Source organism: Vulpes vulpes, chromosome 3 (genome assembly GCF_048418805.1).
Source record: "Vulpes vulpes isolate BD-2025 chromosome 3, VulVul3, whole genome shotgun sequence".
NCBI lineage: Eukaryota > Metazoa > Chordata > Mammalia > Carnivora > Canidae > Vulpes > Vulpes vulpes.
The window spans coordinates 113039907-113065124 of NC_132782.1; the positions used below are offsets into that span (position 1 = coordinate 113039907).

At 52.3% G+C, this 25218-nt stretch overlaps 5 non-coding genes across 5 annotated transcripts; 2 read left to right on the forward strand and 3 right to left on the reverse strand.

Moving 5' to 3' along the window:
• Positions 1-3879: 3879 nt before the first annotated feature.
• On the reverse strand, positions 3880-3951 carry TRNAP-CGG (transfer RNA proline (anticodon CGG)). Its single transcript has one exon. It is a non-coding gene; the product is annotated as a tRNA-Pro (tRNA).
• A 3305-nt stretch (positions 3952-7256) lies between these two features.
• On the reverse strand, positions 7257-7329 carry TRNAK-CUU (transfer RNA lysine (anticodon CUU)). The gene has a single exon. It is a non-coding gene; the product is annotated as a tRNA-Lys (tRNA).
• Positions 7330-12216: 4887 nt separating this feature from the next.
• TRNAK-CUU (transfer RNA lysine (anticodon CUU)) lies at positions 12217-12289 on the reverse strand. Its single transcript has one exon. It is a non-coding gene; the product is annotated as a tRNA-Lys (tRNA).
• A 3296-nt stretch (positions 12290-15585) lies between these two features.
• On the forward strand, positions 15586-15658 carry TRNAK-CUU (transfer RNA lysine (anticodon CUU)). Its single transcript has one exon. It is a non-coding gene; the product is annotated as a tRNA-Lys (tRNA).
• Positions 15659-17910: 2252 nt separating this feature from the next.
• Positions 17911-17983, forward strand: TRNAK-CUU (transfer RNA lysine (anticodon CUU)). Its single transcript has one exon. It is a non-coding gene; the product is annotated as a tRNA-Lys (tRNA).
• The last annotated feature ends 7235 nt before the right edge of the window (positions 17984-25218 follow it).

The window sequence follows — 25218 nt, forward strand, 5'->3', positions numbered from 1 at the left end:
TGACACCTTAGATTTGGTGCTTCTGTGAGCTACTGGGTCCAACCTGTGGGGACGAGGGAGGATCCTCTGTTCTCCGATCCACACGGCAAAGCCCTTGACCGCCGCGGGAGGCCAGAGACGCCCACGCTGGGCCTCTGCCCAGGTTTCTTTCGCCCTGAACAGAGTCCCACGCCGGAGCGCGCGCAGGTCGCTGGTTCCCGGGGCGCACCAGCCCAGCCCGGGAGGCGCGAGGGCGGGGGCGGGGCAGGGGTTGCTGCCTCCGCACACAGCAGGCGCCGCGCGGCTCCAGTGAGGTCCCCGGGGCCACAGCCCGCGTAGGCCCGGAAGGGAACTGGGGGTGGGCCCTCGGCTCTGCTCTCGGCTGATTTACTCGGCGATTCCCTAGAAACATGAAGGGAACCACACCCGGACATATCATAATCAAATTGCTTAAAATGAGTGATAAAGAGAAAAATCCTAAGAGCGGCCAAAGGGGATACATTACATACGGAGGAACAATGGTAAGAATAAAAGCAGGTTTCTCCTCAAAAGTAAGGTAAGCTAGGAGACAGAGGAGCAGTATTTTTAAAGTTCTGACACCTGGGGAAGTCCGGGTGGCTCAGTGGTTTTGGCATCTGCCTTCAGCCCCAGGCGTGATCCTGGAGTCTGGTCCCACGACCGGCTCCCTGCGTGGAGCCTGCTTCTCCCTCTGCCTGTGTCTCTGCCTCTCTCTCTCATGAATAAATAAATAAAATCTTAAAAAAAAAATAAAGTTCTGACATCTAAAAAAAAGAAAAAAGAGGGGATCCCTGGGTGACTCAGCGGTTTGGCGCCCGCCTTTGGCCTGGGGCGAGATCCTGGAGCCCCGATGGAGTCCCATCGGGCTCCTGGCATGAAGCCTGCTTCTCTGCCTCTCTCTCTCTATGTCTATCATAAATAAATAAATCTTAAAAAAAAAAAAAAGCAAACCACACACCCATCAATCTAGAATGTGTGCATTTCTTTTTTTTTTTTTTTTTTTTTTGGATGTGTGCATTTAAAAACCAATGTACATTTTATGACTTAAAAAAAGAAAGAGCGTATGATCATCTTGGTACATGCCGTAAAAGCATTTGACAAACCGAATGTACTCTCTCGATTATAAAACAAAAACAAACAAACAAACAACAACAACAACAACAACAAATAAAACCACCTCAGCAAGCTGGTGTTGAGAGGTAGGAGGGGAGACAACAAAGAACCACAAGAAAACTTTTGGAGGTGATGAATATGTTCATTGCCTTGACTGTGGTAATGGCGTAGGTGCACACAAATGTCAAAACTTACAAAACTGTGGACTTTAATGTGCGTAGGCTATTACATATCACTTATATTTAATAAAGCTATTTTTTTTTAATGATCACAAATTCTTTAACACTCTTTCCACCAAGGGGTGAGGTTTGTATCCCTTCCCCTGGAGACTCAGTGATTTCTTCACCCAATAAACCTATAGCAGAAGTGAAATTATAGAAGCGCAAAGCAAGGGTGGGTCATAGAGACACAGGTTCCATTTTGTCCAGTAGAACAGGCACTTGGGAGTTCCAAAGTTGACAGGTAAGAAATTCAATTAGCCTGGAGCTTCCATGCTATGAGGAAGCCCAAGCCACATGTAGAAATCAAATCATGTGTAGATGCTTCATTCCACTGTCCCAGCTGAGCTGTTCATATGACAACCATGTGAGTAAAGGAGTCTACTGATGCTGTTAGACTTCAAGTCTTCACAGACAAGTTCCAACTGAACAGATACAGGTTATACCTGCTATTCCCTGTTGAATTCCTGACCTACAGAATTCCTAAGCATAAAAACATATTGCTTTATTTTATTTTACTTATTTATTTGACAGAGAGAGAAAGAGACAGAGAGAGAGAGAGACAGAGAGAGAGAGAACAAGCAGGGGTAGCAGGAGAGGGAGAAGCAGGTTCCCCACTGAGCAGGGAGCCCAACAAGGTGCTTGATCCCAGGACCCTGAGATCACAACCCTAAGACCACCAACCAAGCAAAGGCAGAGTCTGAAGCTCCCGGACTGAGCCACCCAAGTGTCCCAAAATATGTGGTTCTACACCACTAAGTTTGGCAGTGTTACACAGTAACAGTACTATCAAGTGGTAACTCTTAAAACAAAAGGCAGCAAACATATTTAATAGAAGAATTTTGGAAGCTTCTCTCTGAATTCTGGAACAAAACAAGAATGCCTTTTATCACATTTCTATTTTATTGGAGGTTCTAGTTAGTGCAATAAGACAAGAAAAGTAAGTAAAAAGTATAGATAAGGATGAGAAGCAATTTTTTAAAGGATTTTATTTATTTATTCATGAGACAGAGAGAGAGAGAGAGGCAGAGGGAAAAGCAAGCTCCATGTGACACAGGATTCAATCCCAGGTCTCCAGGATCATACCCTGGGCTGAAGCCAGTGCGAAACTGCTGAGCCACCTAGGCTGCCCAGGAGGGGAAGTAATACTGCCATTATCCATAGATGACATGCCTGAATATATAGAAAATTCTATAGATTAGAAATAATACGTAAGTTTTCACAGTGTCACTGAATTCAAGATTAGTACATAAACATTGATTGTATTTTTGTATATCTGCAAAAAAGGGAAAATCATATCCAAACATATAATTTACAATAGTATCAACAATATCACATACCTAGCAAAAATTCTAATGAATAATGTACAAAATCTACCTTATAAAAGCATAAAACACTAGGTCACCTGTGTGGCTCAGCGGTTGAGCATCTGCCTTTGATTCTGGGGTTCCAGGATTGAGTCCTGCATCAGGCTCCTGCATGGAGCCTGCTTCTCCCTCTGTCTGTGTCTCTGCCTCTGTGTGTCTCTCATAAATAAATAAAATCTTTTTTTTTTCTTTTTTTAAATAAAGCATAAAACACTATTCTGAGAAGTCAAAGAATCCTTTAATAAACAAGGGATACATCATGTTTATGAGTTGAAAGACCCAATATTGTAATGATGTCAAGTCACCCAGAACTGATCTACAGAATCGATGCCAAAACAGTTGAAATCCCAATCACTATTTTTGTGTAAACTGACAAGCTGATTCTCACACTTACATGAAAGTGCAAAGGGTCAATAATAACCAAAACAAATTTGAGAGACTAACACTCCTGGATATCAAGACTTACCCCTAAAGCTAAACTGGTTTGGGCACAAGGGTAAACAGATGTGGAACAAAGCGGTGAAGTATCAGAACAACATATACTCAGACTTTTTTTTTCCCCAGACTCTTGATTTGTGAAAAAGTTGCATTAGAAATCAGCAGCAGAAACAATGATCTTTTAAATAAATCAAAGTTTGAGCCATCCCTGTTTAACAGATGGTGAAAGTAAGGCCTGCCTGGCTAGGCATCTTATCCTCAGCCCAGAGCCCAGACCCCAGGCTGGGAGGATGCCACACCCCGAGCACCCTCTCCTCTCCGGCTGTGGTCCCCAAACCCGAAGGGACGTTTTTCTAATCATGAGCTCGGTCAGCGTTTGGACCCAGGGCCTCTAACCCCGCAAAGAGTCATGCCCCAGGCCCAGCCGGCCCTTATTGCAGGCCACAGATACAAGCCACATCTGTCGCTTAACATTTTCCACTAGCACATTAAAAAATAATAACAATGAGTAAAAAGAAACAGGTAAAATTGTCATAATATCTTTGAGACAAGCAAAATATCCAAATTATAACTTCAGCACGTAGTGAGACATCTTACTTTTCTTGTAAAAACCTTCAAACCCAATGTGCATTTACACTTGCAGCAGCACACCTCACTCGGTACCCCCAGAATACGTAAGGGCCCGGAGCCCGCACCCCACGAGTGGTCTGGCGGGTAAAATAGCGGAGAGGAGGGGTGCACACCGCGGGCTCGTCCGGGATTTGAACCCGGGACCTCTCGCACCCGAAGCGAGAATCATACCCCTAGACCAACGAGCCTGGTATGCGAGTGCGGTTACCGACGTTTGCCTCACAACTGTTTGCACGCGCGTGACCGGCCTCGTTCCCGGGTGGGCTGAGCGGGAGCCAGGCGGGGGGGCTGAGCGCTGGGGTGGCCCCGGGGAGACCCCCGCGGCCCTAGGTGGGCGGGGGCACAGCCGCCCAGGCCCAGGATGCCGGATCCGCGGAGCCGGACTGGGGATGATTCCTGCCCCCAGGGGAGTGGGAAGCAAACTGTAGGGGAGGGGAAGACGAGGACGGAGGCGCCAGAGCACCCCTGCACCCCCAGCGGAAGGAGCGCCCGCTCTGCGGGGGGACCCAAGGCCTCAGGCGGTGCCGTGGGGCCTGGGGACGGTGGCTGGCGAGCGGGGCAGAGCAAGGGGAAGGCACCAGCCGCCGTGGCCCTCCAATCCCCGGGAGGAGGCACGGTGGGGGAGATAGTGGCTCGGTTTCAGGCGCCCAGCTCAAGGCTGCCAGTCTGGGTGCGGGGAAGGAAGGGCCCGGAGGGGGGTCTGCTTCTCCCTGTGGATCCCCAAGCCCCCAAGGGCGGCCGACGACCCCCTTGGGAGCCTCCCGCAGTTCTGGGCAAATTGTTTCCGTGGGAAAGGCAAGTCAAGGCAGAGTAAACAGTTTAGGATTGGCTAGTTAGGATAATTCAGTGGGATATGGGACATAGGGGCTGTCCCTAGTTGTCTGGTATCTGACTCTGGGTGACTTAGGACCCGGGAAATACTGGCCAGTGTGTCAGACAAGGAGGAGGATGGGTGAGTGTGGACTCACAATTGGCTGGTTTGCATATGAAAGGCCTATTAGCAGGCAAATCGTTTTTACAAGCTCAGGGAATTAGCCAGCCCAGGAGGGGCAGTCTCTCCCCAGCTAGCACGGCTCCCAAGATGTCAAACCGTCCTAGAGAATACAAACCGTGGTTAATACAGCTGTGAATTGCATCAAGCGTTTTTACAAACATGACTTTTCTTTTTCATTCCATCAATATGACTGACTACTTTGATAGATTTTCTTGCACATAAAACCAACCTTGCTTTCCTGGAATAAATCCAGCTCAGCCCTTATGTTACTGCTCCGATCTTTTTAAAGATTTTATTTTTATTTATTTATTAGAGAGAGAGTACAAGTAGAGGGGGAGAGGGAGAAGCAGGTTCCCTGGTGAGCCAGGAGCCTGATGCGGGGCTCCATCCCAGGACCCCGGGATCATGGCCTGAGCCAAAGGGAGGCCCTTAACTGAGCCACCCAGGTGCCTCACTGCTCCAATCTTTTTAAAAGAAGTTAGAACAATCATGCTGTTGGAGTGATGGCCCGTTCTCCCTGCGAAATGCCCAGGCTGGCTAATTTGAGACAGAAGAGGGTACCCTGGCCCCCAGCTCAACCCTGGCTCTGCAGCTCTCAGAGGCCAAGGACACAATTGACCACCAGGTCCATTCCCCCTGTACTCCTGTGACACAGGGTCATTGGTGAGTTATAGGTAGAGACTACACTGGATGGAGCTGTCACATAAAGGCAAATAAGGAAATCATGGGGAATAGTTTCCAAAGCCATCAGAGTCTTGCTGGTGACAGTTTTAATCTCATTAACCCTATGGGACACAGTTTTACAAACTCTGACCAGAGGCTCTCCGTCAGGGCCTGGGGCTGGTGTAGTACATGTAGCCAATGGTCCCAGCCTCCCGTCCACCCTCCTCTGTCTCCGCAGCTCCACCCTTGCCTCTCTGGGGAAATGTACTCAGAGGTACTCTAAAGCCCCTTAGATCTAGGTCTGAATCCTGCTCCAAGGTCAGACCTTGGCTGGTTACAGCCCATCAGGTATTTTAGATGGACCACCTGGATGGCTGTGAGACAAAGGCACTAAAGGGACTGCGTGAAAACTGCTTTTTTCACTCCTTTTCCTGTTTGCGTTCTTGCTGTAGGATCTGCACCCCCGCCTCATAGGACAGATAACCTATGTCCTCCTTGCAAAGGTCAAGGAATTAATGACTTCCTTGGATCCTTCCAGCACAACAGATAACATCTAAGAACTGGTAGGTGGGAGTCATCATGAATGTTTTCCGAGACCACTGATTCATCAGGACCCCTGGCTTCAGGGTATAAGTGACTTAGAACACCTAACTTCCCTGTGCCCCTGGACGCCGAGAAAACACGTGCCTGGAACCACCGTTGTCAATACAAACTCTAGGCCCCAAGCAAAGACGAGACTCACTCCTCTCTCCTTTCTGAATCTACCAAGGAGGTTATGACGAAGCCCCGTGGGCTTCTAGAGCCCTCATCTTCCTTTCAAAAGCAGTGGATCCAGAGTTCAGTGCTGCTCCCCCCCCCCCCCAGGTAGCTGGGGCCGGTGGAGTAGATTGGAGGTGTTCTCTCCACGTTGACCCAGCTTCAGGTGAACGGAGCCTTCTCCCTTCTCTGAACCTCCCAGCTGCCCAGCCACCCTGGACACCTGCCACCCTAGGACTGGATCTCCTGGGATGGGGGAGGAAGTTTTGAAACTTGTGCTAAAGGAAGGGCTCCAGGTTTCTTCTCCAGATCTAGGGCTGGACAAACAGACCCCCATAGGTGCAAAACCTTCTGTTCCCTGCACCTGTGGACTCTGTTCTCTGACCCTGAGCGTGAGGGCTGGCGTGTCCCGCACCTCTATAGCTCCACCCCTGCCCCTCTCTCCATCCTTCCCCACCGCCTGGGAAAAACCAGAGCCCCACCCTTGGTCCTAGCTGGGAAAGACTGCGTTGGGGGCTGGCAGGCTGTCCTTAGTCTGTGACTGAAACTCAAGGTAATTTTCACAGGATTGAATTCCTTGCACTTGGGAGGGGGCTGGGGAGAGGGGAGCCTTCAGCCCCTGCATCTCCAGTGAACTCAGAAGCCCAGGATCAGGAGAATGTCACCCCTTTATATTTAATTTACATCTGCACCCACTCTGGGAAGGTCCAAGGAGTCAGATCCAAGACCCGTCCACCACAGGGGTCCAGGCAACTGGGCAGCCCTCGTCTCTTCAAAATAGTTAGGAAACACGCTCACCCGTGGGTTGGGGTAGGAGGGCATCTGAGTGTGGCGTGTGAGAACCCTGAATTGCAGGAATGACTCCCTAGAGCTATGCTATTCCTGCTGTGCCTCCAGGGAGGAAAAACACACCAAACCTCCTAATGCAAATGCAACTCAGGTCCACAATCTGTGTGGAAAGGACTAGGCTTAGACCTTTCCTGAGTAACTCTAGTATCTTACTTTCTCCCTGCATGAGGCTGTGAGTCTTCCAGAAGTTGCGGATCCTAACCGCTTGCACCGAGGCTTGTAAAAGCTTCACGCCCAGCGTGGGGCTCGAACCCACGACCCTGAGATTAAGGGTCTCATGCTCTACCGACTGAGCTAGCCGGGCACACCAGTCCTACCCCCCAGGGAAGGGAAGGGGAAGCGGTGGGGGCAAAAGCCCCCCCCCACCCCACCCCCCACCCCCGACGACCAGTACTGTCTCCAACATGATTCCTTTGCCTGAAACTGAGAACCGGGCAGCAGCCCCGGTGGCGGTGCAGCGGTTTGGCGACGCCTGCAGCCCAGGGTGTGATCCTGGAGACCTGGGATGGAGTCCCACATCGGGCTCCCTGTGTGGAGACTGCTTCTCCCTCTGCCTGTGTCTCTGCCTCTCTCTGTGTCTATGGATAAATAAATAAAATCTTTAAAACAAACAAACAAACTGAGAACCTCAGGATTGAAAGCAGCGAGGCGGGGGGGGGGGGGGGGGGGGGTAACAACCGCCTGGTCCGAAATTCATGGGGAGAAAGGGAGGCACACTGACCCAGAGGGTCAGAAAGAAGGAGGCCCAGGGGCTCCGCAGCACTGGGCAGCACTGGGCAGCAGCTTCCTGGGTGGCCCCGAGGCCCGGAGACTCCACCGTCCCTGGGAACCCGTCCCTGGGATCCCGTCCCTGGGATCCCGTCCCTGGGACGGGATCCAGCAGAGGCCAGCGGTGCTTAAGCGCCCTCTTCCTCTTCCCTCCCAGCTCCGGGTTGGGAGCCCCCTCCCCGGCTCTCCTCTCCTCCCGTGGCACACAGCAGGCGAGCGCCCTCTTGCAGCCTGGGAGGACAGGGGCACGGGGGTCAAGGTCCTGGCGAGGCCAACGCGGAGCCTTCTGCGTGGCGTGGAGGGCAGCAGTGCTCCCGGGCCCCCCAGAGCTCTCGCCCACACCCCGAGGAGTCTCACTTTCAAACCCCCAGTCTCCTCCCCCGGTTCCCCCCCCTCCACCCCACACCTTGGGGCGGCATCGGGGCGTGAAGTGGGAGACCCAGAGGACCCCCTAGCGCCCCGGGGGACTGCAGAAGGTCAGGTCAGGGCCACCTTCTTCCTTTCTGGTTGGTTTCCAGAACGACCACCTGCCCAGGAGGGAGGGCGGCGCTTGGAGGCCCCCACGGATGGCACCGCCGGCGAGGGGTGCTGGCCAGTGCCCAGCGCCGGGACAGACACTGCGACTTCGGGGGACCCAGAGCCACATGGGGGCTTTGGGGACAGAGCCCAGAGGAGGACGGGCTTGGCCAAGGACAGGAGGCCCGGGACTGCCCCATTCCCTTCCTCCTCCCCTCTGTTAGAGGAAGAGATACGCCCTGGGCTGGTGGGGGAGCTGGTGAGTGGGGAGGGCGGGGCCGCCCTAGTCTCGACTTTGAGGCCCCTGGGGAGCTCCCACGTGGTCCTGGAGGTGCCCCCAGCTCCACGGCCCAAGTTCCTGAGCCTGGTGACAGGCGCTCTGGGGGAAGCTGACTCCTGGGACTCTGGGACCGGCAGTGTGGAACTTCACCCTTGGTGGTGGTGGGGGGTGGGTAAGTGAGCTGAGTCCTCCAGCCTTGGGATGGGCATCTGGGACACTGCTGCCCCTGAGTGAGGGGGAGGCAAGTGGACAGAATCAAGAGCACAGGTGTAGTCAGTTTGGCTTGTTGGTCTAGGGATATGATTCTCACTCTGGGAGCGAGAGGTCCCAGGTTCAAATCCTGGAAGAGCCCTCTCTCTAATACTTTTTCTTCTCAGGGTAGCTTGTTACCTGCAAAGGGGACCAAGGTCCACCCAAGGCCAGGTAGGAACTAGGACCCATAGACTCATGGTTATACCTGACAGTGAGTAAAAGACCTTCCAGTCTGCAGAGCTGGCCTGGACCTTCACTTGTCCTCTGCTTAGACTGTCCCAGCGTCCCTGACTCCCCATCCCTACCATCATCCCTGCCCTCTGGCATGGGGCATGGGGCAAGGGATGGAGCAAAGACAGATGGTATGTCTGCTTTCCCAGTGTTCTGGGGTGGAGGGAAGCTGCAGCGCACAGGGTGCCCAGCCCTAGGAGCATCTCCAGGGGTCTTAAAACAAGTTCCAGAGTTGGCATCCCCAACTCCAGATATGAGGGCATACTCCTCCCTGGCCAAGCCTGTCTCACCCACGAGGGGATATTGAGTCCATATGCCAGATGGGTGAGGGAAATAAGTTAGAGCCACCAAAGACCACCAACCAAAGGGACTTTTTTTTGGCCTAAGCATTTTTTTAAAAAGACTTTATTTATGGGCAGCTCGGGTGGCCCAGCGGTTTAGCGCCACCTTTGGCCCAGGGTGTGATCCTGGGGACTTGGGATCGAATCCTGTGTCGGGCTGCTGGCATGGAGCCTGCTTCTCCCTCTGCCTGTGTCTCTGCTCCTCTCTCTTTGTGTCTCTCATGAATAAATAAAGTCTTTATATATATTATATATATTTTTTATTTATTCATGAGAGAGAGAGAAAGAGAGAGAGAGAGAATGACAGGCAGAGGGAGAAGCAGGCTCCTCGCAGGGAGCCTGATGCGGGACTCAATTCCGGGACCCCAGGATCACGCCCTGAACCGAAGGCAGACACTCAACCGCTGAGCCACCCAGGCATCCTGTATGTTTTTCTTGTTTTAGATGTGAGAGGTACTGAATTCAATCCTAAGAGGCCTCCTTTGCTGAAGTAGGCAGTGTGGGGCCTAGTCGTGGTGTCTTTTCAGATCACGAGGGAGGGATACCTCCAGCAGGCCTGGGATCTTGACACCTCAGATTGGGGAAGGCTAAAAGGTTGGCCTGGGTCAAGGTGTTACTCAGACATTGACAGGATCCTCAGGTGAGACTGGGCTCAGGGTGCAGCCACTTCCAAAACAACCACCCCCAAACCTCTGCCCAAGGAACCACTAGCATGAGCTCACTGTGATGCCAGCTACTTCTGTTCCTAAAGCGCTCAACCTCTATACTCAAGGTGATGCTTTTGGCTTTGTTCTGTGGTTTCCAATCTGTGTCTGGAGGCACCTTTAGAGTATTTTAAAATTCCCAGGGATATTTTAAAGTTTCAAGAGAAATAGCAATACTCAGTATCCATCAGACACCATATTCTGTGAACTACTAGCTCAAGGCAGTTGGATTTCAATGTCTGACGATTGCTATGTTTTTGCAAAGCTGGGTTTTTCCGCAGTATCCGTGCAAGCAGTGCAAAAAAATCAATGTGAAATAGGATCCGACAATAGCACTATGCAAACTGATTCTAAGGCTGGAGAGGCAGTACAGGCCCTACCTGGGCACATATCACAATAAAATATAATTGTTATTTAGAAAGAATGTTGGGGTGCCTGGCTGGCTCAATCAATAGAGCATCTGACTCTTGATCCTGGAGTTGTGAGTTTGAGCCCCACATTGGATGCAGAGATTACTTAAGCAAAAAAGTTTTAAATTAAAAAGAATATAAAATTACCTTTTTTTCCCTGAAAAAAATTTAATGTACAGGGTTGAATGGTGTTCTCCTAATTCACGGCCACTCAGAACCTCAGAAAGTAGGGTGTTTTTTTTTTTTTTAATTTTTAAAATTTGTTTATTCATGAGAGACACAGAGAGGGGCAGAGACATGGGCAGAGGGAGAAGCAGGCTCCCTGCTGGGGAGGGGGAGCCTGATGCTGGACTCAATCCCAGGACCCTGGGATCATGACCTGAGCCAAAGGCAGATGCTCAACCACAGAGCCACCGGCCACAGAGCCAAAGGCCCCAGAAGGTAGGGTCTTTGCACGCAGAATTAGTGAAGGTGAGGTCATCCTCAAACAAGGTGGGCCCCGCCCTAATAATTGGTGTCTTTATAAAAAGATTATGTGATTATGTGAAACACAGAGGCTGATGGAAGGAAGAAAGCTGTATGGGACTGGAGTGATGGGTCCTTAAGCCAAAGATGGCCCTGGCCACCGGAAGCTGGAAGAGGCAAGGAAGGGTTCTTCCCTAGAGCCTTTAGACAGAGTAGAAAAGGTGGCCAGCTGGCACCTTGACTTTAGACTTTGGTTTCCAGAAGTGTGAGAAAATATATTTATGTTGATTTTAAGTCACTCAGATTGGGGTCACTTGCTATGGCAGCCATGCAAAACTACAGAGGTACTGAGTCGGCAAGACTTTTTTTCCAAAAAGTGACTACGTTGTATGGGCCTACCTAGTAAACCAAGCTTTCTTTTATGCTAAGGACATAAGGAAAGATTCCTGAGACTAAAGGTGCCCCGAAGGGAGACATGTGGGGCCTTCTGACAAGAGGGGACCGGGTCCTCCAGTTGGGGACCTGGAATTCCAGGAGCCCAGGGGAGGGGTGAATCAGCTTGCGATGTCTCTTCTAGAGGAGCCTCGGTTCCCACCAACACAGAGAAAACCCAGTCCTGTCGGACACTGAGCCGGGACTCTAACAGTATAAACCATTGCAAAAGAACAGAAAATCATCTGATGGGAAACCTATACCCTCCTTCTCCCTCTCCCCCAAATTGGAAAACAAAACTCCTTGCCTCCATTTCCCTTTCACCCAGGAGAGTGGAGCCAAGTTGAGATGCCATCCAAATGCAAGGCCACTGACCTCCAGGCTGGGGTGGGGTTGGGGGGAATTCTGAGCAGTCTCTCCTCAGGCACAGGGTGGGGATGGGGGGCTCTGCTTGGGAGCCTCCTCCTGGGAGCCCCATCCAGGACCTGGAGAGTGGAGCACCCTCCCATCACCCCCAACACACGCACACTTCACACTTCGAGCTCTGGGACTGAATCCTGTTCCCCAGTCAAACTTGGGGGCGCAGTGACTAATCTACAAGATGCTAGTCTTCTCCCGCCAGACTGGGGAACCCAAATATTTACATTGCTTCACTCAACCACCCAGAAGGTGTGATGCATAAGTCCCCCTGGAAGCATCTGCCACTGGCCTAGATTGTGAAAAGCCTATGGAAATGATAATACTTCCCTCGCATTCCGATATCTTAAGGCCTCTTTTTCCATCAAAATTAAACGCCCAACGTGGGGCTCGAACCCACGACCCTGAGATTAAGAGTCTCATGCTCTACCGACTGAGCTAGCCGGGCAAAGACGAGAGGCGTCCCTACCTTCCTGGTACTCTAAGTATCAAAGGCAAGTGCTGCAAAAAGAGCTGAGGTTGCAACCTGCCTCGGGGCGGGTGACGCAGGCCTGACTGCCGCCTGCGCCAGGGCAGTGGAAGGCAGCGCACCCGGGCGTGGGAACGCGAGGCGGTTAACCCGGACCAGTAGGGAACTAGAAATAAGTAGAAGTAGACTCTCCCCGAGGGCGGCTCGTTGGTCTAGGGGTATGATTCTCGCTTAGGGTGCGAGAGGTCCTGGGCTCAAATCCTGGACGAGCCCTAACTTTTTCCTTCTCGCAAACTCTCCTGGGGCCCCATGCAAGTTCGGGAAGCAGCCCAGGGCCTCCTGCAGGAACTAAATCGGCCGGATGTGCCACTGCCCGCTCAGCTCAGCCCGCTACCCCGCTTGGAAGGGCCAGAGTTTGGCCCGAGTTTCTGAATCGCTGAGGCCCGGATTTGAGCTCCACGTTGAGTTGAGGGAGCCGAGGCCTGCAGAAAGACCTCCAGGAGCAGCCGGATCACAGCCGACCGCACAGCCCGAGCCTGCCCCCCCCCCCCCCCCCCCCCCGCCGCCCCGCACACCCCCTGCAGCCCCTGCGCTCCCAGGTGGTTTTCCCCGCTTGGCCGCCAGGCGGGCGCTGAGCCAGTCCGGCTGGGCTCGGGTCCGCGACACTCTCCCACGGGAGTGGCCGGGGGCCCAGGCGGGGGAGCCCCCCTGCTACGATCTGGGGCGAGCCAGACTCTGGCTGCCTCCTGAGGGCATGACCAGGGCGGGTTCAGGGAGCCCCCGGGACACCCAACACACACCCCCTTCCCCACCGCCCCCTGCAGAAGGGGACAAGTCAGGCCACGGGGCAGGGCCAGCTCGAAATGGACACTTTGACTTCAACCCCAGGTTGTCAACTCTCCTTGCCCCTCCTGTGACCTGAACGAACAAAAACTGCTGGTCCATTTCAGCCTGTGGCCCAGTGGCCAGCTCACACCTGGACGCTCTGCTTTAATGTCTAATGTCGCCCCAACCTTCTCCTTGTCAATGGGGTGCCCCACTTCCCCCCAGTCAGGGGTGACAGCAGAGGCCTGATGGGGAGCCTGAACTCAAATTCCTGCCCAGCAAACAGGAGGCCCCACCTTGTGTGATCTGCTCCTGCCCCCCTCCAAACGGAAAGGAGAGTCCTCTTCTCCCCCCACAGTGGGGGCACTGTCAGGAGTCCTCTAGGTCAAAAGAGGTAAATAAGAGCCAGAGTTTCAAAGCATAAAACCGAAAATGTCCAAGATGCAACTGAAAATCACTGGTCATAGTAAGAACCAGGAAAATCTCAACTTGAAGGAGGAAAGGTGATTGAAAGACAAAGATTCTGGAGCTGTCTGAAAAGGAGGGGACAGGTGGGAAAGCCGCTGTCCTAAAAATGTTTGAAAGAGCTTTAAAGAACCTGCTGGAAACAAACGTAAAAATTGAAAGTCTCAGAGATATAGAAGATATAAAGAGAAACCACATGGAAAACTTAGAGCTGAGGAATGCAAGAACTGAAATGGAAAGCCTAATGGCTGGACGACAAACACGTGGACGGAAGGGAAGAAAGAATCAGTGAATGTGAAGGTAGAACGACAAAAATGACCCAACCTGAAAGAAATGGAAAATAGACTTGGGAGGAAAGGAAGGAAGAGAAAGAGAAAGGAAGGAGGGAAGGAAGAAAGGAAGAAAGGAAGGTGCCTCAAGGATTTGTGGGACTTTAATAAAATATCTAATGTCGGAAAAAAACAATTTTTTAAAAAATCTAATGTCGGAGTCGCTAGAGACCCAAAAGGACAGGTCTAAATGTATTGGAAGAAATAGTAGTAGAAATTTATTTGTATATTTTTAATGATTATTCTTAAGTAGCCTCCATGCCCAACACAGGGCTTAAACTTATAATCCTGAGATCCAGAGTCACATGCTCTACCGACTGAGCCAACCAGGTACCCCTGTTTAAATATTTTTTAAAAAACAGACTTTATTTTCAATAAGAAAGTTTTTTTTAAACATTTGATTTATTTATTCATGAGAGACACAGAGAAGCAGGCTCCATGAGGGGAGCCTGATGTGGGACTCCATCCCAGATCGAGGATCATACCCTGAGCTAAAGGCAGACGCTCACCTGCTGAGCCACAGAGACGTCCTCGGACTTCATTTTTTAGAGCAATTTTAGGTTCACAGCGACACTAAGCAGACACTGCATTCTCAAAATCTGTCTGCCCCCGCACATGCACAGCCTGCTTCATCTCTGTGCATTTTTAAAACCCACCGTCCTCCACTTTTTAAATTTTAAAGCACATATAATATTGCTTCGCTTGTAAAAGCTTTGCACTTTTGCAGGGTGTGGGGAGGGTGGGGGCAAATATCTCTACAAATGAAGTCCTTTTGTTTTAAAATACCCCCAGGAGAAAAAAATAAAAATAAATAAAATACCCCCAGGGCCATGCACACACCCCTGGGCTGTGTCCAGATTCCCTGCGACATCCTCACTCCTCCCTGCATCTGTATTCAGGAGGCGGCCGGCGCCCACCCCACAGTCAGTGGAGTCTGAAATTTCAGTGGATCCTGAGCAGATTCACTGAGGCCAACCATCCCCAGAGTTCGGGGTAGGGGAGGGCGGTGATCTGCTGGGTCCTGCCTGTTTACCTGAGGTTCCTCCTTGCTCTAGAGAGCCAGGCCAGGACCAGGGGTGCAGTGGGGGCTGCTCCAACCCAAAGCCACCTGCATGGGGCCTGCTTCTCCCTGCCTGTGTCTCTTTCTCTGTGAGTCTCTCATTAATAAATAAATAAAATATTTTTAAAAAATAAAATTATAAATAAAATCAAATTGATTTTAGATAATTCCAAGGAAGTGTATTGGAGTTTTCATGCGACCAAGTGGAATCTGGTGGGTCCAACAATGATTATAAGTACACAGGTTTGCTTGATTACATAAGGGAGGATGGGTCCCGCTGCACTTCGCCATCCCCATGTTGCACGTCCTGGGTGGCGGGGCAGCTGGCCCGGATCCGCTCTGCGTCCTGTCCGCCCTGCAGTGTCCCAGGCCGGCCGCGGAGCCCGCCTGTCTGGGGGTCAGGGTGACGCCTCCGCCTCCGCCTCCGCCCATTGGGGCCCCGCTTCCCACTGAGCAGTTCCGACAGGCAGGGTGCTGGGAGGGGACTCCAGAGGTGGTTGCGGCCCCACTGTCCCCAGGACCTGATCTGCCCGGCCATTTGGTTGCGGAAGCCAATCAAATTCTGAGACTCAGCCAGCTAGAGCCTGGCTGCATCCGCCCGGCTAGCTCAGTCGGTAGAGCATGAGACTCTTAATCTCAGGGTCGTGGGTTCGAGCCCCACGTTGGGCGTCCTTTTAAACCAGGAACCACTCAACCTCTGGGACGTCTGAGCAATTCCTGGCATGTTTGGTTTAGGCACAACCTCTTAAACTCAGCAACACCGCAGGGGGTGGGGAGGAGCAGCCTATCACCCCATACCTTGCCAAAGCCACCAGAGGTGATGAATCCTCCCTCCTTTACACTGGGTTCTCCAGCCTCCATATACCTAAACTTCCTCTTTGAGCTAAGTAGCCTTAGAAAAGGATCTGGACCTAGCTATGTGAGAAAAGCCACCCACCCCAGTCTTCTCTTGGGTTCAGTCAAGGGAAGGAGCCGCTACTATTATCTCACAGAGAAAGGACATCACTGCAGGATCCCACATGCACAGTCGTGAAAAGCTCAACTTTTACTAAATTGTCCCTTTGGGGGTGAGGGTGCACCTGGGATTCCAGGGCATGATCATCACTCAATGGGAGGACGCCCCTCAGGACAGAGGGCACCAGACCACTATGAGTAGGTGAGGGTGACAACCCGGGTGGCCTTGCTGATGCTGGAGAGATTTTCCCTCCCAGGGTTGCCCAATTCCTAGAGACAGCAGATCCTCCTAAACGGGGCATTTTTAAGTGCAAACCAAACATTGCGGAGTCCACAGCCCCCAACCACCTCTCAGCTGGGCGTCACTATCCACCTGCCAGGGTCACCCCCAGGCCAGGAAACACAAGCAGGGACAGCAGTAGGTCCCGGAGGCGCTGAAATCGTTCAGACGGGCAGGTCCCAACCTGCTCGCTCAGCCTCACCTGTCTCTCCCCTGAAACCGCAAGAAAAGCTCTCCCCGACATTTTCTGTGAACTTCCTCGGCTTCCGTCGCAATACCAGGTGCCTCCCCTGTGCCCCGCCCACCTCACACCCCGCACCCCCACCCCGGGGGCCAGGCGCACCCCTCTGCTTCGGAGCTGTTACAAACCATCCTCTCCACGGCTGCTGAGCTCCCCACACCCGAAGAGCATAAAACCTCCCGAAACACTGCCCCCCCCCCGCCCCCGTGGCTGGGGCACCTGTGGGACCCCGACTCTAGGCCTGGCCCCTCCCCATGCTGAATTTCCACTGTGGTTTCCTTCTTTGTCTGTGGGAGGCCCTTCCGGTAGCCCCGCGTTTGCAAGCATGACCTTTCACACCCCAAAGCAAAAACAAACAAACAAAAAAACCGCCCAGAAGTTGGGGCGCCCCCTGACGCTGGCTTACCTGGTGGTCGCCCGCACCCACACGGGCCAGATCTCCTGCTCTGGGGGCAGACCCACGTGTGGGGGACCAAGTTTGCTCCGGTCCCGGACCTCCCCGAAAAAGTGGGCTCGTCCGGGATTTGAACCCAGGACATCTCGCACCCAAAGCGAGAATCATACCCCTAGACCAGCAAGCCGTCCCAGCGCTGCAGGGGGACGGGTGTTGGTGGAGACCTGTGCCCCCGGCTCCGCGCTCCGCTCCCAGGAACCCTGGCCTCCCGATCCCTCGGGAAGTGTGTGTGTGGTGGGGTGGGGGATGTAGGGGTGCGCAGCGCAGCCGGGACCTGCCGGGAGGGAGAGCGGCGGCCGGCGGGCCCAGGCCCTCACAGCGCCCCGCGCCCCCAGACGAGAGGCCCTCCCGCGGGGGGAGCCTGGTGGCCCGGGTGACACGGGGGTGTCTCATGGTCGATCCCACGCAACGTGGGACCCAACTCCCAGGACCCTGAGACGAGGCTCTGCTGCCTCCCCCGCGGCCAACGCGGCCCAGCCCCCCTCATCTCGCGGAAGGACCCCGGGGCTCCCGTCCTCGATCGGGACCCCCTGACCTGGCCTTGGCCCCCCAAGTCCCTCGCCACGGTGGCACCCCGATGCAGGGGTCAGAACTAGGGTCGGGGTTCACTTCTGCCCAAACGCTCCCAGCTCTCCCTCTGGCGCTAAGCGGGGGCCCCGCCCCCCGCGGAGGAGGGTCCCCCCGGGCGTGGCCCCGCGCGCGGGCCCGGCATCCTACCGGTTTGCGTCTCGTCCCCTCGGAAGGGAGGGGTGCTCCGGGCGCGGAAGCCGGCCCGTCTCCCCTACGCGACGCCGCTCGCGTGCCTCGAGGCCACCTCCAGGCCGACGGGACGGGGCGGGGTGGCAAACAGTGGCCCCTTGCTCCCTGCTGAAAGGACCCCGAATCCGGCAATCCAGTCCCGGGGGTAGCGCGCAGGACCAAGCCCGTCCCCACGACCGCCGGCAACACCCCTAGTGCCCTCGTCACCCGCGGAGCGGGGCTGCTGCCCGCCCGCCCGGCTAGCTCAGTCGGTAGAGCATGAGACTCTTAATCTCAGGGTCGTGGGTTCGAGCCCCACGTTGGGCGCAGCTTTTGTCCGGCTGACCTTACAACGAGAAACAAGGGATTGGATCTGTACCGATTAAAACCCTCGGAAAGCGGAATCTGTTGCTGGTCCCGGGGAGCCAGCCAGCTTCCGATCTCCCCAAGGCAAGGCGACTTGCTTTCCACATTGCCATTTTTTTTATATATATATATATATGTTTTGTCATTTTGAAAAGTTGAAATTTATTCAAAAGTTCCAGATGCAGTACACGCAGAGGTCGGGAGCCTCTCCGAAGAGCCCCCATACTAGGAACTTAAAGTTGTCAAGATCTGAGCTTGGGCTAATCCGGCCAACCCAAGAATATCACCCAAGGCAGGACTCCAACCCAGTACTTAAGAGGTTAAGTCCCAGCTCTAGGGACTGAAGGAGAGAGCTACAGAAGACGACTTGAAGTGGATTTTCAGCTAAAGGTGGAACTTTCTTAACTCTGGCCCCGAGGGGGGACCTAGTGGGGCCCCATTTATCTCGGGGGTGCTCTCCCTCCCCCACCCCGGCCTCCTCCAATAAAGTGCCCCCACCCACCCCCAACACACCACACAGGCTTCCCTCCCTGGCCTGTTCAGCCCTGTGCCATCTCTCCCCTTTCTAAAATACAAAGAAAATGAGTATGGTGGGATACTCTAAGTGCAGGTTAGACTGTCCGCTCCGGGAGAAGCAAGCAGAGAGGGAAGTGTGGGTTCCTTTCTGTGGAAGGGTAGGAGAGCCTGAAGGCTTAGCCACCCGGATCCTGAGGCTCCTCATCCGTGAGTCAGGGTGTCAGGTCCTCTGGGTAATCTGGGTTTCCAGGGGTCCTTTCCTCCAGGTGCATGTGTGGCTCTAGCATCCAGCCTCTCTAGGTCCTGGCTCCACGCCAAAAAAACCCACGCTTCCAGGGGTGGGAGTGGGCTAGGGACTGAGGAGGCACCTGGCAGGTACCTCTTGGTATCTGGGCCAGGGCTCCCTACCCATCCAAGAGACTGTACTTGGGGCCCCTGGGTGGGCCCACTCACTTAAGCAACTGATTCTTGGTTTCAGCTCAAATCCTGATTTCAGGGTTAGGATATTGAGCCCTGCATGGGGCTCCGTGTGTCTCTGGCTTAGGGCAGAATCCACTTGGGACTCTCTCTGCCCCTTCTCCTGCACCATGTACTCTCTCTTTGTCTCTCAAATAAATAAAAAAAAAAATTAATAGACCTGGCCCTGCTTCCTGATGATGTTCATGGCTGTCAATACCAGTGTGTAGGGGCCATGCCAGGTCATAGATTTTTTTTTTAAAGATTTTATTTATTTATTCATGAGAGACACAGAGAGAGAGGCAGAGGGAGAAGCAGGCTCCATGCAGGGAACCTGACGTGGGACTCAATCCCGGGTCTCCAGGATCACACCCTGGACCAAAGGCAGGCGCTAACCCACTGAGCCACCCAGGGATCCCTTAAATAAAATCTTTAAGGAAATAAAAAAGTAAATGTTAACTGCATGTAAAAAATACCTTATGGCAACATCTGGACTCGAGAGTTTGACCAAACATTTGGGGACCATAGCCTGCCCAAGTTGACAGAAGTTAACCATTGTGGGGTCTTACCAAGTGCTAGGCTTCTTTCTTAATAAGAGGGGATGCAAGGTACACGAGCTTACCTTATACCTTGGATATGTCAGAGTACCTGCCGGACCAGAGAACAGTCACTCCCAAGCTTCTCAAAGATGCTGGGGCCTCCCCTCCACTGCACAGGTGTTATTTCCTCGGTAAAGGCATTTCCTCCAGGCTCTGCCAAGACACAGTCAGCAGTGGGCGTTTGCTCTGATGATGTAGGACCGCTCCAGCTTGCCTGTGTCTCCGTCCCTCTGATTCCTTTCTCCACAGATTGCTGTGGCATTTCTGGCAATTCTCCTTCAGCTCATGAAGCCGTGCCGACTCTGTATCATAACCAGCTTGAGGGACCCTTGCCAGGGGGTTAAGGCCTGTGTCAAGGAAGAGTCCCGTGCAGATCATCTTTCCTTTTCCCAGCTTTTTATTCTCCCCACCCTGATTCAGGACGGGTTACTGCTGACACGACATCCAGGTGCTACAGCTTCTGGTGTAGTTGCCCCCCTTCCAAGCAGTACCAGTACTTTCTCAGGTGAGATGGAACCTCAGTTCTGGGCCGGGTGGCCTGGAGAAGTAGAAGCATGTCCTGAAGAAATGACACATTGTCTCATAAAGTGTCTGTCTCACCTGAGGTTCATTCCAGCCTTCAGGCAAGGAGGGTGGAGGCCTCGGTCACATGTGCAGGCCCAGACACTTCCTGCTTCTCCACACATCTTCCCACCCAGCCCCATTCCAAATCTCTGGGTCCCGCTTCTTCCCTCCCAGCCCCTGACATTGGCAGGATAGATTTGCCGAGGGTGACAATTCCACTTTTTCTCAACATTTGGTATTTCTACACTGAGGATCCAAGCCTGGTCTTCAGCTTTGTTGGCCTTTCAGCTGCAGCACATGTGGGATGCTTTCCGCACTGCCGAAATGCTTTGAATTGGTGATTAGTCAATGTGAGCATGTCATTCTTTCATTTCAGTGCATGAAAGATGCGTTAAAGATGCTCAACAACAACCTAACCAAGACCCATCCTCTGAAAACTATAAAACACTGATGAAAGAAACTGAAGATGACACAAAGAAATGGAAAGGTAGTCCATGCTAATGATTGGAAGGACAAATATTGTTAAAATGTCTGTACTGCCCAAAGCAATCTACACATTTAATGCAACCTCTATCAAAATACCAACAGCATTTTTTTTCACAGAACTAGAACAAACAATTCTAAAATATGTATGAAGCCAATGCTCTGAAGAACCAGAGCAATCTTTTTTTTTTTTAAGATTTATTTATTCATTTAGAGAGTGCACAAGTGGGGAGGGGGGGCAGAGGGAGAGAGAGAATCCCAAGCGGACCCCATGATCAGCACGGAGCCCGATGGTGGCTTGACCTGAACCAAAATCAACAGTCAGATGCTTAACAGACTCAGCCACCCCGGCACCCCTAGCCAGACAATCCTGAAAAAGAAGAGCAAAGCTGGAAGCATCATGATTCCAGACTTTAATTATATTACAAAACAATATGGTACTGGCACAAAAACAGACACATAGATTAGTGGAACAGAATAGAAAACCCAGTTAAAATATTCAAGTAATCTCTACCACCAAGGTGGGGTTCAAGATCAAGAGTTGCATGCTCTTCTGACTGAGCCAGCCAGGTGTCCCAAATAAGCCTACAATTATATGATCAATTAATCTTTCATAAAGCAGGAAAGAATATCCAATGGAAAAAAGACCGTCTCTTTGACAAATGGTGCTGGTAAAACTGGTCAGCTACACGCAAAAGAATGAAATTGTGGATCACTTTCCTACACCATACACAAAAATAAATTCAAAGTGGATTACAGACCTAAGTGTGAGATATGAAACCATCAAAATCCTAGGGGAGAACATAGGCAGTAATTTCTTTGACATCAGCCGTAGCAACATCTTTCTAGATGTCTCCAGAAGCAAGGGAAACAAAAGCAAAAATAAATTATTGAGACTACATCAAAACAAAAAACGAAAAACAAAAACTTCTGCACAGTGAAGAAAGCAATAAACCCATGGAATGGAAGATGTTGGCAAATGACATGTTTGATAAAGGGTTAGTATCCAAAATATATTAAGAACTTAAAAAACTCAACACCCCCCAAAATAAAGAATCTACTTTAAAAATGAGCAGAGGGAACCCGGCTGGCTCAGTCAGTGAAACATGTGACTCTTGATCTCAGGGTTGTGAGTTCGAGACCCACATTGGGTAATGGCTTAAAAATTCAAAAAAAATTTTTTTAAGGTTTTTATTTATTTATTCATAAGAGACACACACAGAGAGAGGCAGAGACGCAGGCAGAGGGAGAAGCAGCCTGACATAAGACTTGATCCCAGGTCCCCAGGATCATGCCCTGGGCTGATGGCAGGCACCAAACCATTGAGCCATATGGGGATTCCCCCCAAAATAAAAGGTTTTAAAAACCCTTTTTAAAAAAAATGTTTTTAAAACTCTATGCCTGGGTGGTTCAGTCAGTTAAGTGTCTGCCTTTGGCTCAGGTCATGATCCCAGGGTCCTGGGATGGAGCCCCAAGTCCACTCTCTGCTCAGTGGGAGAGTCCACTTCTCCCCTTCTCTCTATCCCTTACCCCTGCTTGTGCTTGCTCACTCTCTCATTTTCATAAATAAATAAATAAATAAATAAATAAATAAATAAATAAATTTTAAAAGCTTTTTTTAAAATTTTTATTTATTCATGAGAGACACACACAGAGAGAAGGAGGCAGAGATACAGGCAGAGGGAGAAGCAGGCTCCATGCAGGGAGCCCGACGTGGGACCCGGTCCTGGGTCTCCAGGATCACACCCCAGGCTGCAGGCGGTGCTAAACCACTGCACCACCAGAGCTGCCCTAAAAGCTTTTTTAAAAAAATAAAAATAGATAGAAGGCGGGACGTCTGGGTGGCTCAGTGGTTGAGCATCTGCCTTCAGCCCACAGTGTGATCCTGGAGTCCCGGGATCGAGTCCCGTCGGGCTCCCTGCATGGAGCCTGCTTCTCTCACTGCCTATGTCTCTGCCTCTCTCTCTGTGTCTCTCATGAATAAATAAATAAAATCTTTAACAAAATAGGTAGAAGGCATGAACAGGCATTTCTCCAAAGACGACCTCCAGACGGCCAACAGACACGAGAAAAGATGCTCATCATCCCTCATCATCAGGGAAATGCAAATCAACACTATAGTGTGATATCCTCTCACACCTGTCAGAACGGCTAAAATCAGCAACACAAGAAACAACAGGTGTTGACGAGGAGGAGGAGGAAAAGGAACCCTCGTGCACTGTTGGTGGGGATGCAAACTGGTGCTACCACTCTGGAGAATAGTGCCGAGGCTCCTCAAAAAGTCAAAAACGAAATTGCCTTATGATCCAGCAAATTGCACTGCTGAGTATTACCCAAAGAATACAAGAACACTAATTCAAAGGGATACATGCACCCGGATGCTTATAGCAGTGTTACTGACCACCGCCAAATTATGGAAGCAGCCCAAGTCTCCATCGATTGATGAGGATAGAGAAGACGCAGCACGTGTGTATATGTAACAAAATATTACTCAGCCATGAAAAAAGGAATGAGATCTTGCCATTTGCAACAACATGGATGGAGCTAGAGAGTATAATGCTAATGCTAATGCTAAGATAAGTCCCTTAAAGAAAGACAAATACCATGTGAGTTCCCTCATGTGGAATTTAAGAAAACAAGCAAAGGGAAAAGATAGGAGAGAGACAAATCAAGAAACAGGCTCTTAACTATAGATAATAAACTGGTGGTTCCTGGAGAATGTGTGTGTGTGTGTGTGTGTGTGTGTGTGTGTGTGTGTGTGTGTGTTGAAATAGTTGATGGCGATTAAGGAGTGCGCTTGCTGTGATGGGCACCAGGTGATATATGGAAATGTTGAATCATTATATGGTACACCTGAAACTAGTATGCCATTATATGTTAACTAAGTGGAATGAAAATTAAAACTTAAGAAAACAAAAAAAAAGATACTTGGCAGCAGCCCCATCATCCCACGGTCCTCAGCAGACCTTTCCCGCTGCGTCTCTGGGGCGCTCATTTCCTAACGGGGCGTTGAACCCCGCGGCACAGCAGCGCTTCTCAAGAGTCCCCAGCACGCGCGGAGGGGGGCCTCGGGAGGCGCCAGCCAGTCACTCAGCTTCACGCTCTCACGCTGAGGGTCTGGCTCCAACGGTTGCGGGACCACCCGGCCAGGAGCAAGCCCCAGGCGGGACGGGCCAGGAGGCGCGTGGCTGGAGGCGGGGGGCGGGACAGCGCGCCCCGCCGCCCCCCGCCCCCCCCCCCCCCCCCCCGCTCGCGCTCGCATCTCCCCGCCGCCAGGCACCTGCTAGGCGGGACAGCGCGCCCCCCATCCCTCCCGTCCCCCGCCCCCGCCCCAGCACCCCGCTCGCGTTCAGATCTCCCCGCCGCCAGGCACCTGCTAGGCGCTACCGGGTGAGACCCGCTCTGCCCGCGCCGGCCTCGCTGCCGGGGTCACAGACCGAAACCTGGAAGGAGAGGAAGGGCTCCTCCTCCCTATTTTCTGCGCCGCACCCCCCGCCCCCAGGCCCAGCAGCAGCAGTTCACTCCATCTGAACCCAGTTGGTCCTTCCCAACACCCACAGGCACTCCTCGCACGGCGACTCCCGGCCAGCTGCCTGCCGACCGTCCCCTGAACTCAGGGACACCGTCCGTCGGTGGTGACAGCGTCTGGGCGGCTCTCTCTTCCCGAGATTGGCCTTCAGGCTCCTCTGCAAGCTTCTGAATTTGAATCATCTCCATCTGTCCCCCCACACCTCCCCACCTCCCCCCCCCCCCCCCCCCCGCGGGGCGCAGCTGCCTGCGTTCCCTTCCTGCCTCCGCTGCTGCCTCAGTGGCCACTCGTTCACTCAATAGTCTGTGAAAATAACAGAGGACGTTTCTGTTCTCCCACAGGTTTATTGAGACATTTATCATTGACAAGTAAGAACCTACGAATTGAAGGTGGTGGCTCCGCGCGATGGTTTGATGTACGTTGTGCAATGATTCCCACAATCGGTGGGACACATCCGTCACCTGACATGGTTACTTCAGATCTACTCCCTTGGAAACTTTCAGGCATCTGCTACCCTATTACTATCACCACCTCGCCGGGTATTAGATCCCCGCAACTTTTTCATCTTACAACGGAAAGTTTGTACCCTTTGACCAGCAATACCCACGGATGGGTTTTCTCACGGAGGGGTCCACTGCCTGGACCTTGATTTCGTAATGAGTTTGGGCTTGAACCCAGCTGAGCTCCTTGCCCACGGGAAATGGGACGCTGGTCACTCACGGCACACGGGGGCATCATGATCGAGCCTGTATCACCTGGTTGGTTATGAAGAAGCAGTGACCATGTGGCTGCTGGCTGCTGTCCTAGACTGTTGACGCAATAAAGGCGACTACCGGGACTGTGGCCTGGCAGGAATTCTTCTGGAGCACTGGTTTGCTCACTGAAAGGAAATGACAAGACCTTTTCCTTTAAACTTTCCTTCTTTGGGGGGATCCCTGGGTGGCTCAGCAGTTTGGCGCCTGCCTTCGGCCCAGGGCGCAATCCTGGAGTCCCGGGACCAAGTTCCACGTCAGGCTCCCTGCATGGAGCCTGCTTCTCTCTCTGCCTCT